Genomic DNA, 22,800 nt, shown 5'->3' on the forward strand with positions numbered 1-22,800 from the left:
TATTGAGTATGAAAGGAGCAAAACCTCTAGTTTGAAACACAAAAGTATAATGGATCTTTGGAGAACACGGTAAGTGGAAACTGACTCAAAGAGGATGGAGAGTGGCGAGGGATATAAATTGGAGAAATTACAAAATGATGGTCTCATTTTGATAAATGTATACGCATTTAAAAAAATGCATTATTGGGTTGTTCTAAGAGACCTGTGAATCCATTTTTCCATTCACTAAAAAGTATTTCGAAAGAGAAGACCAAGAACCAAATAAACTCACCTACCTCATTTGGGTTGAGGCACATCGAAAATTTCAGAAAGAGGCGAGGGAGCAACAAATGTGCCAAGGTAATTTTAAAATGTATTCAATGCCTTTTGATTTCCCATAACACATTGTGAGTAAATTATAGGCTCATTACAAATTCACTGTCTACAAATAAATGGGTGAAAGAGAACGGTACAAGTATTTGTAGATTTTGTGAGGAGAAAGAAGAGGATAATATTAATTTATTCCTTAAGTGTACTTATTCACAAAATGGAAGAATAAGAATTAGACAATATTTGGGAATTGTTGAAGAAAGGCATATATTCTTGTCGTCAAACGTAATGAATGCTAATATTATTGAACTGAAGTTTTTGTCTACAATATAAAAAAAAAATGATTGAAAAGAAACCAAAAACCTTATTCAAAGTTTTATTGACTATGAATGGTCTATTTAAAGGATAAACTAGTTGTAGATATGTATATAGTTTAATAATTTAATTATAAACATCTGCATGTTGGTAATTTTTAGTGCTTGTTTTTTGCCTTGCTGTTACTTTTATGTGTCTACTTTGAGGATAATAAACCACCCGAACCCAAGCGCAAGAAAAAAAAGAGAACAAAACTAAAAGAATATACATGAGTATCACTATAGCATAAATTCCCAACAACACCTGACATTAGTTTATGAGATAATTACCTCCTCAAGAAATATTTAGTCACTTTATATATTATTTTAAAGTTCAACTCAATAAAAGGTTAGATTCAAAATACAATACCAAACACACGTCACAACGCCGAGCTTAAAAAGTGACACAACTCTCCTGTGTATTTTCTTTTGTGGAATGTTTAATATGCAAATGTGCAATTTTGTAAAATATGCATGTGTGCAACTTGTAAAAATTACTTTGTGATTGGAAATAAGTTTTTGTTCTTTGACTTTTTCATCTTCAAGACCCTTTTATGAGAAAATATTGCTATTTCGTTTTATAACCTTGATAAAATATGAAAGTAATTCATAACTTCTAATAAAACTTTTGTTCGGTTGATCAATCAAGCAAAAACTTTTCAAAACATCAAGACACATGTATATAGATTATAAATACCTTATCTACATATGTTCATATAATGACTATATAAATAATTAAATAAAACTATTAAACTTTTGTATCAAAGAATAAAAGATAAAGTAAAGAAATAAACAAATTTTTAAATTGTTAAGGATGTTGTTATTTTTTTCATATGTAAAGCACTATCATTTCAAAATACGGAATGATGTTTGCCTTAGAGCCAATTAAAAGCTTTTAAGTAAAATGTTATGTATGGTTAAATAAATAAGTCATAATTGAGTTGAAAGTATAAAAAAGTAGAAAAACAATGAATTCAACGGCAAATATGCACAAACTCTGAGGTAATTTAATGTCTTAATTAGAAATTATTATTTGCTCATTGGCTTTAATTGTGGAGAAAAAATTTACTTTGTTATAAATTAATGATACCAATAAATTGAATATAAAGTTCAATTATAGATTTATACATGATATTTAGTCGAGTAATCTGAGTATTATTAAAAACTATATAAATAGGATATTTGATCTTTTTTAAATCTGATACTTTACTGGGTGAAGAAAAAGTACTGAGATCTATAGATAAAGGTGAGGCATCAAGCATCTTCTAAGATAGTCTATCTGGCGTTAACTGACTCAGCTGATATAGTGACATCATTGTTGCAGCATTGAAGTAAAGTTCACTGAATTGGATCTATTTAGCAAAAATTGCATCATCTCGAGGTTCAAAGTGTGATTGTATCAAAGCCTGCTATCCCAATCCCCGAGATGCCAGTATTTTGCATTTTCTCAGAAGAATTTGATACTCCTGCGTCTTTGGAACTCAGTCTGAAGGAGAAAAGACACATTTAATGTCAAGAATACCAAGATTTATGATAGGTATTTTACATCTAATGATTTTGAGCGAAATTTCCAGGCTCAGCTTTTTGACTTTAAGGCCAGGAAGAAATTAAAAAGTGATGCAGTCCTCTCACTCCATATTCCTTTTGCTTCTTCCAGTTCAGATGATCCCAAATCCTCCAAAGATATTCGTTAGGAAACTTGCAAAAGGAAAGAGCTAGTGAAACAACTATTGGAAGCAAGTAAGGTCCAGGAAAGCATTATGGACTCGAAAACAGAGACTGATAATGAAGGGATCATGGAAATTTATAGCAGGATTACTGAGTCCCAACAAGAGCCTTTGACCAAGACGCATGGTACTCAGATTCACTTTTACAAATTCGAAAAAGAAGTCCAGTGTTAGGAAGCAAATGCAAAAGATTGCAAAAAGAACTTTTTTTTGACGAAAAGGGAATTGTGTCGGTACAAAACTAAGTGTAATTTGAGAAACTCAAATAAATTTAAACAAAATTTAATAAAGACCACCTTAGAAAAGAGCCACTCCAAAATTCAAGTAAGAAGAATTATTGATCCCTTAAAGAATTTCAATCGAGGATACTTAAAAGAGGATTTACCACTTCCTTCATCTTACAGAGCATTACTTCTCGAGCCTTTGAATATTTATGTTCCAGGAAAGTTATTCCATTGCCCAGTTACCAGATTCAATAAATTTTTGCCACAAGATTCTAAGTGGGAACCTGGCTTCCTCGACGATAGTATCTCAATTATCTCTGAAAAACGAGTATTACAGAATAATATCAAGAGCGCATAGGAGTTTTTGATTCGATGAGATAGAAGTTAGAAGGACGTTTGAAAGGCTAAATAATCATCTAATTGAATTATATCCTAACTGGCCAAAGGAAATCATCATATACATTGCGAAAACAAGGACAGTAATTAGAGGAAGTAACCTTAATAAAAACTCAAACTGAAGAAAGCAAGTGATAATTTGAGAAAACTTAGACAGATTGGTCAATTTACAAATTGGTATTTATTATTCATGCATGTATTTAAAAACATATGTATGCTATAATTTTTACTTATTGCCATTCTTTTATTCGCCACTCTTATATTATCTAATAAAATGACAAATTAGATCATATACATAAAACATTAATATAAGCTTATATATAGATGGTTCAATATTACTAATATATACTTTATGCAAATTAATATTAGTCTTGTTCTATAATTAGCTCTGAAATTGATTGTATTATTCTATAAAGTATCAAGCAAGGATATCGTCAAGTTCCATAATAATTGAAATGAATTATGGAAAGGATTGATTTTTATAGATATTAATATTAAATATAAGTTAAATATTTTTGTTTTTTATACTTTTTGGTATGGTCTTAAATTTACCATTATGTGCTATAAAGGAATTTTAATTATATTAATTTCATTTATTCACTTAATTTATGTTGCCTTGCAATGAATTAAGTCTGGATTTAAAAATTATTACTTTACAATTATATAGGACAGAGTGATATGTGTTTCAACAGTGACATCATTAAAATTTCCTTCTTATCTTGATAATGAAAAAAAAACACAAGCGTAGAATTTCCTTTCTGCCTCACTTTTATATATAGCCACCTTGCTCGAAGTAGTTATTAAAATACTCATAATTGATGAGGATGATGTTGTACATAGAAAATCTTATTTTATAATATTTTTTACTATAACAAAGTCCCTACTCAACTTGAAACAGTTCCAATTAAAAATCTTATGCTACGCCGACGTTTTAACAATGATCTATTCTGGAACAGGTTTTCAAACTCTGAAATTGATTAAGATGAAGTTGGATGTGTTATGTATATTTTCGACAAAAACAGGACTTGTAATAAATTCTGAAAGAATAGAGTTGATAAGTCCCTATCACGGCTTAATTGAAAAGCGGCTACTCTTCCAAATGGCTCAGGAAGTCAGAATTTTAGGCTCTTGGATTGGAGCCAGCTGCGTGAAAATGAATCTGCAGGATATTTATTCAAGAATGAAGAAAAAAATTAACTTTATTCCTTTTCTAAGTTTGAACATTTGCGATAAAATAATGGACTGGAATATATGTCTATATAATACCAAGTACAGTACATCTACTTCGCTTAAGTCGTTTCGAAATGTTACAGTTCTTGAAAATATCAAATATGGAACGAATTTTACAATACAAAAATATCTTCAAAAATAGAATCTATAACCATTTAGATTATGGGGCCTAGGCATTCTCAATTTGTTGGATTTTTGGAATTCTCTCAGTAGCATCTGTATCCTTAAATATGGTACGGGGAACATTTCTGGCAGGAATATCTTAATCCAATTTTGATTCGGAAAAGTATTAGTTTTTTTAAATAACCCACAATATGGTCTCTCACAAATATTATCAATATTGTCAAGATTTTCATCTTGAATAAAAAGTTTTTGTGATGGATCTAGAAGCATTCTAGAGAAATATGAGCTTTCATTGAAATGTAAGATGGTGATGAGGGAAAGTTTAAATAAAATAAATATAACAACCATATACTCCGTTATCGCAGGGTTTGTCATATGGTCTAAGTCCTTGATCAATCAAATTGCCTCTAAACCTCTATTTTCGATTTTTGGCTCGTATGTGAATCTCAAAAGACCAATTTTATTTTTCAGGTTGAGAATTTCATGAAAAATATGAACAGAGAGAACCCTCATTTGTCATCTTAGTAATCCATCATGGTATATCGTTTATTGAAAGATTTGTCGGAAAATTGTCATGTTTCAGAGGTGAAACTTGAAAGAGTTCTCTGAAAGTAATTACAATGTATGATAAATTTATGTTTAAGAAAGAGTTCATTTTTGATACAGGATTTCCTTCTATCCCTTTCAGATCTTCCTTATAATCGCAGACCCCCTTTAATAGTGAGTATGGAGGAAATACTTCTTATTATACCCTGTCTAGAAAATACATTTTTTCAGGGAATATCCATGACGTAATAATGGTATTGTCAGTTCGTTTGTAGTTCATCATATTTATCTTGTATTGGAGAAGAGCGTCTATAATGATTTCACATTAAGTAATTAATTTCTCACCTCTTGTAAAATTGATTTGACTACCTTTTCTAATAGATGAAAATTGTTAAAAATAGTGTTTCTGACTAGATTTTATTGATGAGTATGTCTTTTTTTGTTAATTTTTTAAGAATTGATAATTAACGATGCCTCCTCCTCCCTTGTAAATATATATGATAGATTTATATATATATAAGGAGGATATCTACTTCAATATGCACCTTGAGCTTCAGGAATTTTATAATTATATTAATGGATTAAGAACCTTGTTGTGTATTACTCATCGTGTTAAGCATTTTTGCATATTTCAACGCAAAAAAAGTTATTATAACTATTTAATAAACTGAAGACAAGGAAAATGAAGTTGGGTTGATATTTCGTTCATTTGAAATTGATTTTGAAAATTTATAGTGACAGCAATTTCAATTTTTATCCTGTTTTTATTTATTACAATATATTTTGATGAAGATTGCTATGAGTCTTCATCAATAGGAATAAACATGATTTTATTCATCAAAGATCACTCGATGTTGACTAATTCACCAATAAAATAACATGTTAGAATAAACTTATAACTTATTTTTTCAATTCTATAATTATTATTTTTATTTGGAAGTCTTATCATAAATTAGTTAACATCAGTGTTGAATAATGTATGGTAATATTTATTATTAATATTGATACCTAATGGTAAATCAGTTCCAAGATTTTAATTTCATTTATTTTTTGCTGGGATGTTGAGTTTTATTTTTATAGATTAAACAGACATTTCACATTTTTTTTTTTTTTTTTGTACTACTACAGAGTTTTTCATCATAATATCGAACAATTTATTTGATATTATGGGCAAAAAAAGAAGAAGTTTAATGGCCTGATTTGCAGGACATTGAAAATGTTTGGCAAGATTCAGGGCATACATAATAACTGAGTCAACAGATTTACAAAAAAGGTCTTGAAAAAAAGTAGAACTTAACAACATCTCGAATACATTATATTTTTCTACAAAAATCTCATTTGAAGCCTTATAAAAGCTTCATCTTCCAACCAATCTACCTTTATTTTTGAAGGTACAAAATTTTTACCAAATTTTTGTTTGAGCTCCGACAAGTTTGAAATGGCATCTTCTCGCAAAAAACTTTTACACCCTTAATTATATCTTGCCACTTTTCCATTTATGCCTCACATCAGTAATTAATATTATAAGGTAATCCTTTGTTAACTATCCCTTCTTTTTTAATCCTACCTAGGGTATGACATTTTTCCTTAAGATAGGTATTTTAAATTCTCCATTAGTCTATTAAATTTCTGTTTCAAAATCTTTATGAATAAAATGAAGAGAGCATACAATTTTGTAGGGATATCAGCGGATTTAGCCTCTATTAAATAATAACAATTCTTTATAAACACTCATCAGATATTACAAGAATGAATTATAATATTTTTACAAGGTATCTAATAAATTGGTATAGCTGATCTCTATTTAGTAAGAATTTTCATGTTTTAAGTTGGAAGTTTATAAGAAGAAGTTCATATTTTATTATCTTTGAGCTTCGCACCAAATGCTTTACCAGTGTGGCACCAAGGAATGACGCAAGTTACATACATATTTCACGTCTAAGAAGGATAATCACATTCTAAGCAAAATTTTATATTTATTTTTAACTAAGAAACGATAAAATAAAATAACTTTTTAATCCAAACAGTAATGGTAATAACAGAGAAGTTGTGTGATTTTAAAAGTAAATAGTTTTTACAGATGTTATGTAATTTATGGTTAAAATAAGTGTAGAGACTCGCTTTATGACAAAGTTTGTTCGTTTCAGTCTTAAATAATATTTTACACCAATCTAAAACTATGTTTTGCTACTGACGTTGGTAAAAAATAGCAATTCAATGGTAGAACAAAATGTTCCTTTTCTTAATAGATCAAACAGAATAAATTTTTATATTTAAAAAAAAATATATAATTTAAGAAAATCAAACTTCTTCCTAAAAAAAGTATACTGAAGACAGATTTTTTCGTATTGACTAAATTTTCAAATAAGATCAGTCCAAAAAAAACTTGGAAATAATTAATTCTGTTTTTCCGAAATTATAACGGATTCCGACTGATTTTGGATGATACCTAGATTCAATACTATTTAAGAATTTGAAACATTTTTAATTTAACTCATTTATTTTCTTTTATATGGAAAAAATGTATAAAAAACAGAAGTAAAAACGCTGAACAATTATAAACCTATTAGTACAGTTGTAACATGTACTATTTGGAATATAATAACCTCCCTTTCTTTGATTAAGGCATAAAATAAAATTTGCAGAATTTGCTCAAACTTTTCAAATTATACCCACTTAGAAAGTGACACTGAGAAAAAACTACTCTGTAGAAAGTTTTAGCTTAATTTAGTTATATTTAATGGGTTCACGACGCCGTTATAATTTTATTTCTATAACCAATTACAACTTACCACGCAATAGGTTTAATTATGCCCCTTTGTATTTTAGCCATTAAATAAATGAATAAATACTACAACTGTGCACAAAGTAAAAGAAGTATTAATAATTTTAAATTGGATTAACTCCAATTCGATTATCATTATAGAAAGTTAATATGGATTAATTCATATTTTGTAAGATGACATAAATTTAGCTTATTTCTAAGCAAATGATCAATCGTCAGGAATTGTGTTAAACGAAGAAAATAATTGATTTATGGATAGGTTAAATAAAACTTTTGACTTAATTGAACCAAATTTAAAGTAATTATTATATATTATTGAGAAAAAATGGGGAGCTGCACTAGAGACTTGCAATTAGACTCACACTTAAGTCCATATTTTGAAGACTTAACTTGATCTCAGAATCAGAGACTTGCAGCTCAACTTGTACCCAAAAACCAATTTATACTAAACTCGAGAAAATTATGGACTTAATATTTCAACTATGGACTACAAATGAACTCAAAATCAATCTGAGGAATCGAACTGAACTCGATTAAAATATTAAAGGACTGGAACTTGTGAGCGAAGACTTGAGATTTAACTGAGACTGGCAGTAGTATAATAATTTTTTTATGGAGTAACGTAGCTCAATGGGCAATGCTTACTGAAGAAATTATTCTGTTGAATTCAACGTGCATAGGTTGTTCCTAGAGAAGACAATATATATTTCGGATACGGACTTAAAAAAAGTCCTTGGTCAGATAGAGTAATTGCAATACTATAATGTTTACTTATACCTAATCAGTGTACTCCATCTATCCAGATAAAGGAACATAAAAAATGACTTTTCCCGACCTCTGTGCTGCAGAGATACTCTATTTTCTTTTCTATGGACGTTGTTTACTTTGTTAGTATTCAAATCAATCACATCGACACGCAATGGTCACTTTAGAATCCTTAAATTTTGTTTAATGATAGTAGTACCGAGTTTAATCTTGAACAAATTATTTATTAAATGTCATTTACTAGAGGAAAAGGTTATTACTTGAATGTCATTGAGTCTGATAGACATAAATTACCAAATTTCAGAAAAAGAAATTGAAAAACTGTAATATTTTAATGTAAGGTCTCCCTCCATATCTAGTTCTAACTTACGAAATTTGTTAAAGACATTTTGTAATAAAATATTTCAAAAGTTTTAGCCCTACATAATCTTATCGCTGATAACTTTTTTAATATAGTACATTCTGTAAAATTGAAATACAGTCATCTTGCCATCTATTCTATAGTTACCCTAGGGTAGTAACCTTCCGTAAGACAGCAGAAGGTTTAGTGTTCAGTGCTTTTGGAGTGATGATTTCGGAGAGCGACTGGCTCATAATGATGGATCAGACGTTGGAGGAAAATATGAAGCTGGAGTGCTTCATAACAGACGTCCTACTATTAATGTATGAATATAAACTGAGGAGTAACTGTCCCACGCCACTTTTAGTAAACACATGGGAAAATTATATTAACATGATGGCCCTTCTTTGATGCACATTGCTCGTTATATCATTTGATTAATTTTAAAATGCTTATTTTACACACACTCACTACCTGTTGTTTTTTTTGCTGGTGTTCTTTTTATTATTATTATTATCTCACATAGGAGTCTTTGAAGATTTTTGAAGGTAATGATGTATCAAATTATTATTGGGTTTCGACTTTTATTGTAGTTAGAATTGTTCTATTCGTATTTTATAATTGTTAATTTTTTTATAGCTGTTTTATATCAATTTAAAAAGATACCTAAATAAATTAACATTAATAACATTAAAATATCCTTTATAGAACCTAAATTTATTTTATGGGGTTTGCACAATAAAATTCCTTTTTATTGATATTTTATAAATTTCTAACAGACAATAATGGTGTTTGTTTTCGATCTGAAAATCCTAGGGCAGTCTGACACCGTTATAATTTTTAGTGAACCAAATTCATCGGTCTCATTAAAAATTCGTTGTAGCCCGGGTTCATTTTAAATTCGCTCTAGACTGAGTCTTAAGACGAATAATTATTGATGACGTCGTGTATTTCAAAATTGTGAATATCGGAACAATAACATTATATGAAGTTGTATGTGTTGCAAAAATTTTATTTGTACAAAAAAATCATGATAAGGGGGGAAAATTGTTTAATAGATTGAGACCAAAAAAAATGATCCACGAATTGAAAACAATTAAGTACGTCTTACAGTTTGAGATTGCAATTTGTAACAAAGTATATATAAAAATTGGTCACGAATAAATTCGATAATATCAAACCGAAAAAAAATCCATCTTGGATCGAGGCTCATCAATGGTATATATATATACTCAAATAAAATAGTTTATGGAAATTTAAGTTTTAAAACTTTATTTTAAAATTACAAAAAAGTATGCAGTACTATTATGAATACTTTTTTTTCTCAAGGGAATTACTGCACATAAATACCCATAAATGTTTGGCAATATTTAATATTTACTTTCGTATATAACATGAATATTGATGTGTAATTATTATATTTATATATAAAAACGATGTTAATCAATACAGATATACATATTTAAATATCTGTTGAAAATTTATGAAATATCTGCTGAAAATTTATGAAATATCTGTTGAAAATTTATGAAATATCTGTTGAAAATTTATGAAATATCTGGAAAAAGGGATTTCATTGTGTAAACTACAAAAATAAATTTAAGGTATGTAAAGGATATTTTAATGTTTTTTGAAATAAAAGCAATCAGGAACACACCATTTTAACCCAAGGGTAAAAATTTGTTAACTAATTTTATTTATGAGAATAAATATGCTTATATTACTTAAATATGAACATTTCCATACAATATTGAGAACAAGTGGTCAGAATAATATTTATATTCTGCCTGATTATAGAGAAAGATAATGACACGATGTGTGAATGTTTCAGCAAAGGTATAAACTGAAAAAAGAGGTGTAGTATGACGGAATTAAAGTGTTTTTTTAATTATTTTAAGAAATAAAACTATGCAAACAGCTGATTTTAATTGCTGCAAGCTGAAGATTTTAATCCACTATAGGCTTACTATGTAAACTGACAATCAAAGTTTTGTCGTCTCTATATATTTATTTCTCTAAAAGTCTGATATATGTACATATCTATATAATGTTAGGTAAATTAATGTGCTCCATTGTAGTATTATTTTTTTCATCTAAAACACATTGGCTTCAAAAATCTTAGATGTCTCGAAAACATTTAAAGTAAATATTATTTCAAATTCCTTTAAGCATGATAATTTCATTTAATTTTCTCCCTTTCGTATCTTTTCATATTAGCGTGTTTTATTTGATCCAATAAAAGAGCTAAACTATCTACGTCAAGCTTATCTATCTCATACACTTTCAACTTTTTTAAACCAAGTAACCTGTAGTTTTTTTTTTGGTAGACAAAGACCTATGCAATTATAGAGTCACAACAATTAAGTCATAACTTGTATTTTGTCAGTCCTTATTCATTTGGTTAAATCCTTGGAATAGTTCTTAAATGTAGGTCATTAGATATTTTCCAAAAAATGTGAAGGTTTATTAATCCAACAAAGATATATGAGATATTTTATTAAGAGCATTGCACATATCTTGCAGAAAATATTCCTGTTTTCGTCACAAAAGATTGACTTTACTTTCTTTAAGGACAAACAAATAGCACAGGACTCGACCGTAGAGCCTACATAAAGACCAACATAACACTATAATCATAGATATTAAATTAGGCTTTTATAAAGCGTCTGAAAAACCAATTTTGACCACAAAATGTCCTTTTTGGTCATTAGCTCAAGAATTGCGGATTTGACATATTTGACACTATCGTATTATTAAAATCAATGTTTCCCTAATTCTAATCGGAACTGAACTATTTTGTTTTTAGACGTGGTTTTTTTTTCTCTCTCTCTTTTTTTTAGTCATAAAAAACCTTCTTTTTTTAAATAGAAATATATATAAATAGCTATAATTACCTATGGGTATAATTTTTTATAGATTAATATCCTAGAAAATAAATTAATTGTCATAAAAAATTTCAAATTTTAATTCTTTGTGTCATTTTTGGCACAATGGCCAATTAAGAAATAAATTATGTCCATTCCAGTACTAAAGTACCGTAGTAAAAATGACACATTGGATTTAATTTTTTTGCAGATATTTCTATTTTAATTACTTCCAGTAGAAAAAAAACAGTGCAGTATAAAAAAGATTACTCCTAAAATGAGACACTATAAGTTGTACATATTAATGTATCTACCTACATACTTAGTTGGCATATTGATGAGTCACAATCAAATTTTAAGTCAAGTAAACCAAAAAATATTTTACATTACATATCCAATTCTAGTAGGACATAGTGAGTAGATCACAAAACTATAATTAATTTTTGATTTGAATTTTTTTTCCTCTTTTATAGGTTAAAAGCAAGTTTTGAGTATTAAAAATCAATAAAAAGAGAAAAGATATTCAAATATGTATTTGATTGAATCCTGAGAAATTAGAATTAGAGGTAAATAACTTCCATATTTAAAATATTTTGTTTGATAAGGCATATCACCTCAGTTTTCAATTGTTTTATGCCAGAGAAACTTTTTTAACGCGCCAATAATTAGTATTTCACTAACGAATAAAAGTAAAATGGTGTGAGATTTGGGGTTTAGGAGGAATGCTGGTTTGGATTTAATTTGAATTTTGAAGAAATAATCAATAAGATATAATAATACTAAAAATCCATTTTTTATTTGGATATACATATTTTCCTTTTATATCTAATATAGTTTCATAACACAAATTTTAAAATCTTCAGCATTTAATCTCAAAATATTTCAATTCTAACTAAACCAAATTCAAATTAATATTGATGCTTATTTAGACCCAATAGAAACAAGTACTCTATTTTAATGAATCCCTATTTATATATGCGCACTTACTCAAGAAGGGTCAAAATACTCCAAATTTACATTCGAAGATCCTCAAAAAGCGAATTTGATATGAAAAGATAAATACAGATTCGTGATCCACTTTTAAAGTACTACTATAATTGAATATTGAACTGATTTTTTTTTTTGTTTACTTGTGTTATGATTGATTGCAATTTGACATTTTATGTATGCGTAAAAAGTAATATTTTTGCTCTAATTTAAGGAATGTGCATAATTTACTGTCCAAAATTTTGGTAAACATTTTCTCTTTTTAAAAATTTACTTTTCTGATATTTGAAGCAACACTGTCAATAAATTACAAAATACCAAAAAATCTATAACATAAATACATACTACTACATACATATATTTAAGTACCAAAAAACTATAAAATATAAAAAATATTTTTAGCCGTATATTTTTTAATATAACGTTTGGTCATTGATCGAACTTTTTGATGGTAATGAATTGAAACCATAAGAATAACATACTACAAAATGTGTAATATCTTGTTTGCGACAATAAAAAAATGATAAATCATGACACAATAAACAAATTAACAACTTTAATTTAGCTTAAACAATCAAATTATTTTGTTAAAATACATATTAATCATATAAAAAGTCTGTTGAGCTGTTTACAATCCAAATAGATAATTTTTATAAATGAAATTTTTAAAACTACATACTCATTGTTTGATGAAATATAATAATACAAATAAAAAATAGAGAAAATCCAATTTTTTTATCTTCATCTATACACATTTGAGTCAATTATAGGCTTAGTATTTATATTTGTGGGATGAGTTGACGACAGATTAGAACCTTTATTTGATCTAACCCTTTTGAACTCACAGAAAAACTAATGTTCTATAAATTCAAAATTGGTTGCTGCGATAGTTTTTATTCCAAATTTTTCTTTTTGTTTTATATCCAAGATGTCAAACTTTATTTCTTATTATATAATGATTCATCAAAAGTTAGTTTTCAATATTTTGTGAGCGACTGAATATCATCATTTCTTAACATTTGAAAAAAAACAACTTTAAACTTTATAACATTTTATTTCTGTAAGAAATTATCTGTGAATAAAATATAGCTTTTTTTTATATATATTGAAACATATATTTTCGAAATATTGTTAAGTTCGAATGTATACACCAAAATGTATTCATAAATGAATTATTTTGGACAGTGATTTTTTTTAAACTTATACACTGCTATATTATTATTTTTTTCAGTCATATTTTTTGGTGTACATATAATATTTAGTAGACTTGAATACAGTTGATGAAAAAAAAAAGCCAATAAAATATATTTCAAATTAATGGTGGCCTTACAAACATTTTTTCAATAAAACCGGACAAGATGTAAGTATTGTGTAAGAAAAGATAAAAAAACAAAGGAACTTTTATTCTATATATGGCTTTTGCTATACCTTTATACAAACCATATAAATGTCTTCCAAAAAAATTACAAGTCAAAATTTCATTCATTTATAAGAGAAAATAGTAAAAATATTTGTTTGTTTATGACAGATTATAACAAATTGTATGCAATAGTATCATCTATAATTGTTTGTAAAATAGAATATCAAATAAAAATACTAAAATTTATATTAATTATAAAACGTTTAATAGAACTTAGATTTTTTTCATTATAAAAACTCTCGTCATATCAAAACAAACTCCAGCCTCCCATAATTATCTTGGCAAAAGGAATTATCTAGAATTTTTGTATTAATAAGAATAATTTTAGTATGATCCTAGAAACCTCATAAAAATCTACATTCAACAAAATATACTTCTGGATACTTTTTGGGGTTGAAAAGGTTAAAAGAACCCAATATGGCCTTTCAAGTAAAATAAATAGTTTTTCCTATTTGAAAAAAATTGACGTTTGGTTAAGTGTTCTGTGTTTAAAATTATGTTTTATAGTATTTTATACGTTAACTTGAGACAAAAATGCTGATAAGAACCGAGAGATTTGGTTTTTGAGGAAATGTGTTCACAAAAATTCCTGGAAGACCACTCGGTGACCACTAATCATAGAGATTAAAAAATAAGGAATCATAGTATGAAAAATGCTTTGTCATCGTAGGAGGGAAAAGAAAAGCAAGACATTGATGATATAATACGATGTACAAGATATCGATATCTCATACTCTGACCTTACAAGAAATTGTTTTGATACTTGAAAGCAAAGTAATCAATAATTTAAATGATATAAGTTACACCATAATCAATGAAAAACTGACTAATTTATTAGAAAAAAATATAATTCTTCCAAAAAATTAATTTTACTCATCAAAATTTGTTTTTATCAAATATTGCAAAGAAAACTTGACCAAAATTATTCTTATTTCTTCATAATTAATAATTATATTATATAATTGTTATATATATATATTTTTGTTGTTGTTATTGTAGCTTTTCTGTTGTTTGATAAAAGGACTAAAAATCTAATTTCCTATATTTATAAGTAACCCAAATGCTACTAGTAAGGAAACACGGTGCAAAAATTTTTTTATCGCTTTGGTCTTATGTGATTTTTTTTCTAGAGCAATTTTGATCGATATTTCGGTTCATATTACAATCTCTGCCCGTAGATCGAAATTTAATTGTTTTCAAATATAATACAGATTTTCTGGTCGCTATCTGTAGAACGATTTCCACCCCACCCTGATTTTTGAGTTATACAAATATGATTTATATAACAATACTACTAAATATCACGTTATTGTAGCAATATTCATACTTTTGAAACACATATGATGTCATCAACAATTCATCTATAGAATCACTTTTGACAGAATTTTAAATAAGACCGATCCAGACCAATTTTTTCATCGAAACTGATCCAGACCAAACTTCTTTAGACTATCAAATTTGTTTTGTACACTAAAAATCATAACGGTCTCAGACCAGTTTAGGATTTCCACACCAAAACCCTACAATAACTGTTACAAGTTTTTTTTATTTTTTGTGTGTATATGGATATAACAGTTTTAAGTGATATAAAATTATTTTACGAATAGAAAAGTAAGGATGAATGGACTTAATGCGATGAAGATGCTTGAAAGATTACCTTGTCATCATTTTCATCTCTTAAAACATTGAATATCATCTTCTTAGAAAAGCACTTCTTTTGTGTTTGAGTTAAAGACAAAAAAAATAAAAGAGGATAAAGTGGGATTTGAAACTAAATATGGATGAAAAAAAGAGTTTCTTAAAAAATAAGGTTTTTAAAGAGAAAAAGTGGAAAAAAGGAAGAATCCTCAACTGAGTGAGAAACTGGTTTTAAATTTCAGCCATTAAGTATAGGGTATTAACATTATTATATTATCCTAGGATCATGTATAATCCGTATTCATTAGTAACTTCCATCTAACAAGATAATGGGTTTGACCTAAATCTTACTAAAATGCATGCATACATTATCAGAGTAGTAGGTGGCTATCATAATTATGTCTGCTCGGACTTTCATTTCTTCATTAATAACAATAATTTATCTTCTTCTTTTCTTTGAAAAATAGGACAAACATAGTTTTCCAAAATTAGCGTTGATTTTTGTAATTTAAAAAAAATTAGGCCTAAAATGTTGAGTTACTGAAAGATTTTGATTTAAGAAAAGTGTGGCATACAAAAATTATGCCTTTAAGGAATACAGTATGTCACATTACAAAAAAAAATATGTTGCGATTAGTCTTTGGTTTCGGTCTGAAAATCCTAACTGGTATAAAACCGTTATTATATTTAGTGAACCGAACAAATTTGTCCCTATAAAGAAATAATAACTTTGTATATATCTATCCCAAAGTAATAATCCATGTAAATCTGTCTCATTTAAAATCCAGTTCGTACAATTATATAGATGGATTGTTGATTACTTCATGTGTCTTTCAAAGTTGTGAATATTGAAATATAATACGGAGTGGTTCATTAAAATCTAAAGACTTTGAATTTTAAAATTCAACCAGAAACAATTTATTAATTAACAACAGAATTTCCACCAAAATTATACTATAAATAGAGGTTTGTCTGAGATCTCATAATCACAAATCTTATAGTGGCAAGGATGGCTTCCAGGCAACCGCGGAAGGCCTGAAATCTCCTACAGATGAATTCCTTTGTCATAGAGTCCCAGTGCTGGCTGACAGTAGCCTTAAAGGTCTCGGTGTTTGGATGACAGACACTGCATGTCTTGTCCTCGACATACAACCAAAAGGTGTAGTCAAAAAGAGCTCAAAAGAAGTCAAAAACGCATTCAAGGGAGTCTTGCAACGGAGGAGATGGGTTTCTTTCATTGTTGGTCTCAAAAGTGGCCTCTTCACGCTCATAAGGATCTTTCCACCCACTTTTTTGATAGTTCTCTAGACAGTCTGCTGTGAAACTCCGATATATCTGGCATATCTCCAAATAGACTTGAGGGAATTCCCCTATACTGTTTCTTTCACTCCTCCGGGTCCAGTTTGGTATTTTTGACAGAGCCCTTCTTCCTCTCCAACGTTACGGACTTGCTGACAGTGTAAATGGTGGCCTTAGAGATGCCCTACTGCCCTACTGAGTTCGCAAATTCGTCGATCGTGTTCAAGTGTCATTTTCCAACTTGTACGTCAGCTTGTTACTTTTTGTTTACTAACTGATTTTTTATACTTTAATATATTGAAATATGAATTAATTTCAATCAATCAACCTTTTTTAATTATTGAATTAGTAAGTGTACAGATTTCAATGGACCACCTGGTAAGGTCATATGAAGTAGAATGTGTTGCATAAATCAAATTTGTACAACTAATAAATCAGCACAGGGGATAAAATCTGTCCAGGATTTTAACACCATTAAATTTTGTTTTACGATCTGAAATCGCGGTTTTTACTAAAATATCGATCTAAATCGGTGTTGAAAAAAATACTAATGCCTCAAGAAAGAAAAATTAAATCATGATCAACTTTATTTTTAAATATCCTTAAAACTGGTATTGAGGATAAAAAAGTTATTTTTAGGAACAATATTATATACATATACAGTCAGTTCTTCTTTGTTTTTGTTGTAACGTATTTCATCTCAGTTATTGATTTTATTTTTTTATAAACATTCACTCATTCAGGTTAGATATGAGATATATTAACGTTATTTAAAAAGAATTCAGTTACAGTGGTATGACTTTCACAGGAAAGGCTTTCCTGTAAGTTTTACCAACCTTACAATATATACTCACAAAAGTTGGTGGCCCTATTTATGAATATAAAAATTATTGGTACATTTCTTACATTTACTTTTTTTTAATACTAATTCACATATGAATTGTATGTTGATATAGCTTTTCATATCAAATCTATAAATTTCTCACTATTTCATTGTGTCAGATTGATTTTGGCTAATTTAATTGCAATTTTCGGAGTCTACAATGAGTTAATAAGTATAATTTGTTGATACAAATTGAGGATAATTCGTCGAAGAATACAAATGATATCCACAATGAATTTTAAGAAAAACCATTATTGCTTAATTTTGTCCCCACGGGAGTTAAGACTATATCGTCGCTTTTGTGTGCTGTAAATTTTGTTATGATGTAGCTGTCTGATAGAGTCTCTATTTTTTGTTGCCGGCAAAAAAATTGTTTTATCAAAAAAACTTTAGTGAAGCTTTGGGCATTATGGCGACTGCTACTCCAGTTATAAACAAGATTGGATTTACAGAGAATGAACGACGTTGAAATTATGACAATAATGTGTTTAAGTAACAACGTATAAATATCAAATCAATATATATATTCAATATCAAATTTGCCAGATGTCGAAATCGGAACTGCACTAAAGATTCGTAAAGCTCTTTTGAACCTTATCATTTCTAAGAAAGGTGGCTGAAGTGGCTAAGTCAGCACTGCCATGACTTAAGTGGGAAAGAAATATGACCCCTCCCCAAGAAGTCCAGATCTTTATCTGATTGATTATTTTATCTAGGGCTACGTTGAAAATAAAACAATTCTAAAATTTCATGCCATCAAGGACTCTCAGATTACCTCCATCTATGAGAAAATGACCAACATGCCAAGCAACTACCTCGTCAACTCCTGTTTCTCATTCTGGATCCGGTAGAGGGCACGATTGATACAGGAGACGGATGTATCAAAAGAATTCAAAATGTATAGTTGAAGCTAATTTTCAAGTATATCCGCCGAAAAATGTGGATTCAGTGACAATTTAAATATTTTTGAAAAATACGCCGATTTTATCTTAACACCTTACTTTAAATAAGTAGTATAAATTTGTTCACTAGGATCATACACATTATCAAAAAAGCCCAAGATTGTTTGGACCATGTTGGTAGATCAACCTCATCCTCAAGTGAATGCTTTATTTTTAACGAAATATTTCTCAACCAATAATAACATCCATTGATTGTTTTGACTAATTACATACACACAATACCACATATACAACAATTACATTTGTATCTACGAATCTGAATCCTTTTTTCTTTTCGGAGAGGAAACGTTCCTACATATTTCATAACTATTCCATCCAACTGAATTTTTATGAGTTCAAATACCAATTTTTACTTTAAATCGATTTAACTATATATTATGTACAACCATCAGCAATATGTCTTCCGTCCATAATATGTTCATTAAAAAATAAATGACCTTAACTATTTTGACAAAAGTGGTTTTTGCTTCTTTAATTTATTATTCTAAGAAAGTTTTTTATTCGTAGGGACTATGAAAATAATAATTAATTGCCAATATATTTTGTAGGTTCTAATTATAATAAATCTACGACTACTCATTTTCCTCTTACTTTGACTAGAATAATCATAGACAAAAGAATTAATTTGTTCAATTGAGAAAATCTTCTTAGGATGAGTTTTTTGAGATATTTAAATTAGTTTTTCTTTGTAAATAGGTGCTGCATCAACATAAGAGCACACTTAAACAAAAATAAAGAAAAGGAGAAAATTCCAATATATTCCTTACAGGATATAAACATACCACCAATATTTCAAATACATATTTGAGTTAGTTGAAGGATTTTATTCAAATTTTTGGAAAATCAATAAATTGATCATTTTTTGTTAAGACAATCAATATTGGTTACCTTTGGGTAATTTGCAACGCACCCAAAGGGTAGATAAGAATAATTTGTGGATAAATATAAAATACAAATGTAATCCAAACTCAATTTTTAGGAAATTAATATGGATTCCTTTTGTGTTGACAAGCCACGTTTTCTTTTACATCGAATGAAAAATTAATTAGATGAAATGAAATAATCTCCTTAAAATGAGTTTTTTCAATATATGTCAGTTAGTTTTCTTTTTATGTAGGTATAGGTATTTTATGATTTTTTAATATACATAAAAGTCAGTCAGTTAATAACAAAACATTCATCCTTGGATGATTTTCATAGAAATTCAACAAAATAGAATAATACATTGAAATATGTTTATTTCAGGTTCTTATAGCCATATAAATAGTTACATACACATGTTTGCATTCTTTAAAGCTATTCACAAATCTATAAGGAAAATAAAAAAGTACATAGCACATTAAATGGCTTTCTTAGTATACAACTATATCAATCTATCTATAAGCACTTGTTAGAAACAAGCTTACAGATGAGTACGTAGGTTTGCATGAGTAATTGTTGCGTTAGCGTCGTAGAAAAATTGACCTGTCGTCTTGATAAAAAAATTAATCGAAAACTAACATAACAAATAGAGATGAAAACCTTTTGTATTTTGTGAATATTAAAAAAAAGAAATCAAAATGGTAACCCTGTCAATTTGAAAAATGTTTTGGAGGAGAGCATGTCATGACGTTTCATAAAGGAGCTACAACCCCTTTGACAAAGGAGGAGATTGAAATAAGCTAGGACATTGGCAAGAGTTACTCCGATGCCGATCTTGAATTCTAGTCTGAGTCACAGCAGAACTTATCATTACAATTCTAGAACAAATCCTAAAGAATTACTCCCCGTCTTTAATGAGCATATTTAATCAGATTTTAAATATAATTGAATGTAATCCAACAACGTAGCTCAATAGACAACGCGCTTGGGAGAATTTATTCTCTTGAACTCAATGTGCGTACGTTTGTGTCGCGGTCGTTCGTATAAAAGGCAATATAAATGTATAGGGACTTCAAAGAATACTCCCAGGTTGGCTTGAGTAAATGTAATACTATAATGTTTACTTTTACTTAATCAGTGCAATTATATCTGAACAATAAAAGGAACTTAAATAAATGAATGTATTAGGAAAGGAAGTTCACTACTCTGGAGTTAAATAATAATGACAAGGAAAAGACAATTCATTCTTCGGATTACTAATTCTAAAAAATGGGCTGGCTAAAAAATAAACCCAATTTAGATTACGAATCATAATCCTTTCAATTTGAAGAATATAGCTTAGGTGTCTGAGCAGTTCATTTGATTAGCTGTGAGCAGCTATAATATTCATGAAATAAACACAAATCTCACTCCATATTTTTCAACGACAAAGTTCGGAAATACTGTTAAAGTGATCCTCAATCATATCATAAGTTTAATAAAGACATACAAATATCATTCTACAATAAATTTTCTGTGTTATTTTCTCACTATTATGAGCTTATGCTTTGACATCTAATTTATATTCAGATGTTCTATCCTACAAAATATTCTTCAAATTGAAAGGATTAATAAGTTGATTTTCAGTTGTTGTTTCTTTTCATGCCAGTACTTCATATTTCTTACAACTCTAGATATAAACTTATATTCATAGATTATTATTGTACATTTGTACAAATATTGTAGATTATTCAATTTTCTCTTTTAACGAGAACCAATTTAAATATTGATTTCCTATTCTTTATAACTTACAAACCAAATAAACATAAAAGGAAATTTTTCACAGGTTTTATCAACAAATAACAATTAGAAAACATAATATACCAAATAAGTAAGAGAAGCTCAGAAAAATAAATTTTCTAAATTACAAAAATATTTATGTAGCATGAAAATATTTTGACAAATAAACCATTAATAATGAGAATAGCTTCAGAGAATGCATGGATATTTTTATACTACAAATATTTGTTCTTAAGCATGAAAAACTATCTTGACCAAAAAAGAAGAAATGGAGAAAATCCCAGTTCATTTTTTTCTTCACATCACAATATTTCAAAGACATATTTGAATCAGTTAAAGGCATTGTATTTAATTTTTTCGATGGGTTATGATATCTACGAGTTTTATCTATTGTTTGACACATTTATTTTATTTAAGAAACTTAACTTGGCGTCGATATGGCATGTTTGATAAAATATGTCAATTTCTCATTCTTTTATTGCGACAATTAATTTGGGCTATTTTAATTGGAATTTGCGGGTCCTTCAAAGGATTTAAAAAAATTGTCGACATAAATTGACGATAATTCCTATAAAAATACAATTATAATCCACACTTAATTTTTTTTAAATCATTGTAGCTTGCTTTTCTGTTGACGGCCCACAAATTTTAATGTATTAAAATATCAGTTCTTCTTAAATCTTTTCATGTATCATTAAAAAAACCAAAAATTAATGAATAATTTTTTTTTGTTTATATTATAAAGTTTTTTTGTGAAAATAATGCCAATAGTAACTCACATATTTATTTTTCTCGTACAAATATTGGAGCGATGATGAAATTCAAATGGCTTCACGACTTATACTGATCTAAATATTACAACATAAAGGGGTTCTTCCAATTCAAGTTGTATGAGTATGTGTAAATGTAGGAGACTTATTCAAAAGGGAGCGCCCAAAATATAGGCGTATATATATGTGTGTGTATGTATAAGCTATTCTACTAAAGGTTGCAATGAAAACTATGCTTTTTACATGCTATGATGTAAACATTATATGGATCGAGAGAATGAGAGAAGGAGGTAATACAAAATATATTATATCGTTGTGTTATAATAAAAAAGGAGAGAGAGAGAAAGCCTCTTTCAAATCTTCTGAAAAAAAAAAAATACAACTACTACCACTCAAACACATGCTCTTGTCCTTCAGACCATTAAACAATTTCTCTACTTTCTCCGGAAAAAGGAGAAGGAGGAACGATTAACTATCAACAGGTTGGTTGATTATTATTACGTTCCAAGAACAGAAAATCCGTTCTACGATTATATTTA

General features: G+C 28.3%; 1 protein-coding gene across 3 annotated transcripts in view; it reads right to left on the bottom strand.

Annotated features, from left to right (window-relative positions):
- The window catches only part of Syt7 (Synaptotagmin 7), a 313,580-nt gene that overhangs the window by 129,013 nt on the left and 161,767 nt on the right, over nucleotides 1-22,800 (bottom strand). The window contains exon 1 of one of the 3 annotated variants that reach the window (XM_040713161.2): nucleotides 22,271-22,389. The exons of 1 other annotated variant lie outside the window; for it this stretch is intronic. The gene's annotated coding sequence lies outside the window, so the exon portion shown is untranslated. Of the gene's footprint in view, nucleotides 1-22,270; nucleotides 22,390-22,800 lie in introns of those variants that run through there. One more of the 3 variants, XM_071888465.1, reaches the window with a different exon arrangement.

This window comes from Lepeophtheirus salmonis, chromosome 5 (genome assembly GCF_016086655.4).
Source record: "Lepeophtheirus salmonis chromosome 5, UVic_Lsal_1.4, whole genome shotgun sequence".
Classification (NCBI taxonomy): domain Eukaryota; kingdom Metazoa; phylum Arthropoda; class Copepoda; order Siphonostomatoida; family Caligidae; genus Lepeophtheirus; species Lepeophtheirus salmonis.